Below are 5440 nucleotides of genomic sequence, written 5' to 3'. Positions count from 1 at the left end.
TAGAGGTTACATGCAAAATCCATTTTAGAAACCTCCTGCCAAGTGTTGCTTTTTCCTAGATTTGTGGCATGCACATCATAAGCTTTGATCTTATCAAAATTATTTACTCGGCACTTCAAAGCTCATTCCTCACATCGATATTGGAGCTTTGACATCCCACATCGCATCTAGGAGCATTCGACACATTCAACTCAACTTTTTCTGGGTAAGCCTGCTTTTCATGTCTTTTGCTACTTTTCTATTGCTTTTTGTATTTTTCTTTGTGTGAATGTTGTTTTCTTGGTTTTGTTGAACGTCTTTTGTCGTTTTAATGCATGTTAACTTGTAGAAGCACTATTTCAATTTTTTCATTGCATCTCACTGTTGTCGCATGCATGACACTTTTTTTGCACTAACGGTCGTCGTTGCGGTGAATCGCTTCACACACATGCTTATTTTCCCATTTTCTGAATCCTGCACTCACTGTTTTCATGCATGATCATTCACTCTTGTTTACACTTAGCTTCACCATGCATTTATAACTTTTCATGTTTTTAGTCGCCCGTCGGCGGTTCTAGGTTGCCTTGGCCAGGATCTTGCCTTGCCCGACTAGTAATGCGCATTTCTAATAGTGAAGGCTCTACCTTCCCTCCTAAAACTGTGAAAATCTAGCCCAACACTAGCCTCTAGGATTTCTTTGCACAATTCTGGGAGGCAGTGCCTTACTAACCCCCAAAATTGTGCAATGTAGTTTGCTAGGTTTACAGTCCTTGCTAATTGAAACGATGCATTATGCACTTTCAGTCCTTAGCAAGCTAGGCTAGACTGTGCAGTGCATAGTTTCAACATTAAATCAACCTCTTGACAGCCCAAACTATTCCTTGCATAGTTTTGGCAGTCAGTCTCCCAGCCTCCTGGTGAAAATTGTGCAATCTTCCCAGTGAGTCACCCGGGTATGTTGCATGTCAGTCCTCAAAGTTGTGTTGATTTTCAACTGCCAGATTTCTTTCCATGAGTGTTTATATGTCTATAGGTATCGTAGGTGTTTGTGCATCTCTTAGTAGTACAGGTACAATGGCCTCCAAGAGAGCAAGGTCAAAGGACACCATCGAAAGCGCAATTGGAGATGTAGTCGAACAAGTGTCTATGAGCTTGCCTATATACGAAGACACTAAGTTTTTCATAGACAAATATATCAAGATGAAATGGAAGAACATCAATGATACATTCTCATGCACATTTGAAGAAAATCTAGAAGACTGCGAGGTCTACGTCAATATTCACAAGTCTGCCTTTTACCAATTGCATGCAGGTATCCCGTGTTTCCATGTGCAGGCATGATCCATTGGATTGTCTCACATACTGATCCTGAGATAATGGTGTTGAGTAGCGCCATTAGAACACAACCTTCTACCTTCAGGGTGGAGGACTTTTAGGAGATATACCACTTGTCACAATGGTGATCACGATGGAGAAACCCTTCAGCAGACCCAGCAGTAGTGCAAACTCAAGAGATATCTTGAAGAGATGGGTGAAAAAGCTAACCAAGTTTAGGAAAACACCTAGCTAGTCTTACAATATGAAGATATTGTGGAAGACATATAATTACTTGTCCATCTTTGCAAGCTACTTATATGGCTAAGAGAACACAAAGACCTTTGTGTAGAGGTGGGTGATCGTGTTGGATCAATTGGCGAGCAAAGGAAGACCTTGTAATTGGTCAAAAATGTTGGCTCTCAGGTTGAAGGAACATGTGACAGAAGCTCGGCATCCACCCAAGGGTCAACAAGAAAATATATACATGTCCACTTACATACTTGATGCAGTTTGTGCCCGTCAGCAATTCCTAGGCTTGGGTTGGGCATGGACACCTTCAGAAACCTCTATGCACACTTATTGCAGGTTGTTCTCTGAATGAAGCTTCCATGGAGTTATCATACAGTTGCCAAACCAGTTTTTCACCCCAATGTACAAGATGATATTTGAGTAGGATCCAGCTTGCATGTCGCAGGAAGTGGTGGAGGCATTGATCGACATAGAAGATAGGTATGCCTCACCCCTTGGCACCTTCATACGGATGTACAATATGGATAAGGCTCTGCAGGTTTTATCAAAGTTTTCCATGGACAAGCTCATCATTCAAGAGGTGTCATATCACATCTCGACAGGGCTGTCAGTGAGACTGCATAGGAAGAAGAAGGCACCTTGGCCTGCTCTTCCTTTGTGGATCAGGTTGTATGAGATACAAAATCTCAAGCATGTTGAGGCTGAAATGGAGGAATTCAAAAGATTCACCTTCAGCACTAGAAGTTTCAATATGTATGACCCGCATTGCTCAATGAAGGACCATTGTATGAGAGTTCAATATCCTTGGATCTACGGGGCATGTCATTGGCATCAGGAAGACCCCTGGAGATATTGTTATCGCTCCTCCAGGCTTAATGAACCATTCGACATAGCTGTAGAGTGGTTAGAAAAGTAGAGGGAAGCAACATCTCAGAGAGCATCATCATCAACAACAATAGAGGGTAGCAGACCTGTGTGTGACAAAGGCAAGAGGAATTCTTTTGACAATGCAAAGGCAAAGAAAAGTTCAAAGTTCAAAGCAGATCCACTTGTGTTGAAAGAAGCTTTGGATATTGAGGCTAAGAGGCGATAGCATGACAAGTGGATCGCGCAAAGGCTAAGAGAGAAATAGATGATGGAGGAAATAGAAAAGGAGTTGCAGTAGTTGAAGCGACAACTCTGAGAAGAAAAGGAGTTGCACAGAAGAGAGAAGGAAGTGCAATAGAAATAGGTACAACAAGAGGCACATCATGCATAGATTGATGAAACTTTTCCCATACTGGTTATAGATTCATCTGATCAGCTGACACAATTCATATAGGGTGAGTGGTTGCAGGAGCGGGACTTAGCTCAAGAGATTGAATAGATGCTAGAGAAGATGGACATGGATATGGTCCAGCCAGAGTTAGATCAGGATATTCACCTCATGCTTGGAACCAAGAGGTGACTCCACCTGCTTCACCAAATTTGGAAGCCGAGAATGTCCCAAGAAATCAAGGAGACACAAACATCCTTGAAGACAATCCGGAGGTGAAGATGCATAACATATCTTTCGACAAGTCACAACACAGAGTTGTGCAGTCGTGTAGAGTTTCTACTCTGGATGTCCACATATCTCCTCTACAGTTTGAAGGACAAGTGATCATATCCGATGTGTGTAAGCATCCAGGAGCACTGGACGATGCTACCAAAGAAGATGCCAAAGCCACCAACTTAAGTATTAGATTCTTGATATTTGAGAACGGAGCATATGGTTAAGGAGTTACAAGCAGCCAGACAGGGAGGAGAATAGGTTACAACATTCGCCAGAGCAGAGTTGAGGAGAGCGATACTAGATGAAGTATCATCTCTCGAGGCATTCATGCAGACGTTCTATTCCAGATTCATCACCATGCATAAGTCAGTGGTCCATGTCAACGATTGGAAGCAATCTTGTGCCAGGAGAGCACGCATCTTATCAAATTTGTACACTGCTGGCAATCTTACGCAAACATGGACAATGACGTACAAAGGGGCCCCATTACACTTGCCAAAGATGATGAAGCCAAAGGTGGTAGAGTTGAAGGCACGCATCCAGAGTTAGATCCAGAACTATGAGTAAATCCTGCAGCTCATCACCAGTTTGTAGGCTTCACATGCACAGGTGTTCAGAAGCATGGATGTCATTGTTTGCATGCACGTGATCCCATCCATTTGCACACTCACAGAGGTGAAGTCAAAGAACCAAGTCTGGATGGAGCTAGACATGTACTTTAATGAGTTGATACGTGTAGCCACTAGTGAAGACTTGGAGATCAATACAAACATCATGCATCAGTATGTTGTTGGCTCGACTGCACTCAAGACTATGTTAACAAACGAGTTGGACAGAGATGCCAAATCAGTGTACCCAGATGCAACGAAGGCAAGAGTGAATTTTCAGCAGAATGTCACCATTAAGCACGTGGATACCACAATAGATTACCAAGATTGGCATCAGTTCACCACCATCGATCATTATGAGGATGTCGAAGAGTTGGTATTCCCACAACTATTCGAGTCTTCGTGATCTCTTGCATGGCTTGTTGAAGCCTATTTTTTCTCACATGGGTACATGTGCATATTGTAATGTAACATCTTGTAAAAGTGAAAGACCAAGTGTCGATAGTAGAATGTAACAATCATGTAGTAGTTGAAGAGTTATAAGGGTAGGTGAAGAGCCACAAAGGGGAATGTCAAGGGACACCCCACCCTTTGCTATTTATAGAACCTCATAACTCATTGTACAGGATTTTGGGAGCCAAGCTTCCTATAGGTGTATCTTAGAGAAAGCTTGGAGTGTATTGTAACGCGCCTTGGCTTCTCCACAGTGCAGAGCTAGTATATCTCTTTGGAGGAGCAGGTGGTAGTGATTGTACTATTCCACTATCAAGACTAGTGGTTGGTCATAGTTGTATGTATGATTGGATCTTTCACTGTCTTAATATAACAGAGCCAACACATTTCATGCATATGTTGTAATTCAGTAATCTTGGTTTCTTTAATGATATATGTAGTTATCATTTACGCATGTGTGTATGGAATTTTCTGTATATGTTTGTATGAATCTTATCGAAATGTGTTGTCGGTATAACCATCACTTTGGATCATTAGCTAACCTGCTTTCCAGCTTGTGATGTTTTGATGTTCATGTGTTCCCTTTCAAGCTGTGTGCTACCATACATTTCCAAGGGGTGCACTAATCCCCTCGTTCAGTGTGTTAGAACCATTCATGTACCTTCCTTGACTTTTTGCACATGTCACACCCTTCCTACCAACAAGGACATCTTACTCACCTTTGTGTGCAACTGCGGTCAAGGCGATACCATACTACCCCACTGCTGGGACTCCTACACAAAACGGTCTAAGGTCTAGTTGGGACTTCTTACCGGGGACATCCCCTGACATGTTGGCGAGTCCAACACCATCAACACCTTTCAAATTTAGTTCATTATCCATGAGATTTATCTAAGAACCGGTAGTACTTGGAGCTTGCAGATCTCTGTGACAGGCTTCCTTGTGATCGACAATGGGTTTGCAGCATTGTCTCCTGATTGGTTGATTTCGCTGGTGTTCGATGTCAACTCATCTATTCATACTTAGTGGATTGTACTAGGTACCTTGGGGTCCATTTTACTCATTGGTGGATTCCTTCGCGTATGTTACCAGTCTACCTCATTGGCTGGTAATCAAATAGTTTCTACCATGCTCGACATCAGCTCATCTATTCAGATTATGTAGATTTGTACCATCAATGTTATGTCGAAGAACCTGAGTTAGGGACATCTCACTCTTATGCGGCATCCTTCCTAGCCTGTGCTGGACTTATGTATCATTCATGTACTTTGAGGACTATCTTAAGAAAATTCTTTTTCTA

The sequence above is a fragment of the Pinus tabuliformis genome, chromosome 5_2 (genome assembly GCF_031772625.1).
Source record: "Pinus tabuliformis cultivar Carrire ecotype Pingquan chromosome 5_2, CPIR1, whole genome shotgun sequence".
Taxonomy (NCBI): domain Eukaryota; kingdom Viridiplantae; phylum Streptophyta; class Pinopsida; order Pinales; family Pinaceae; genus Pinus; species Pinus tabuliformis.
The sequence above is the reverse complement of the archived record's forward strand: the minus strand, read 5'-3'. Positions refer to the sequence as shown.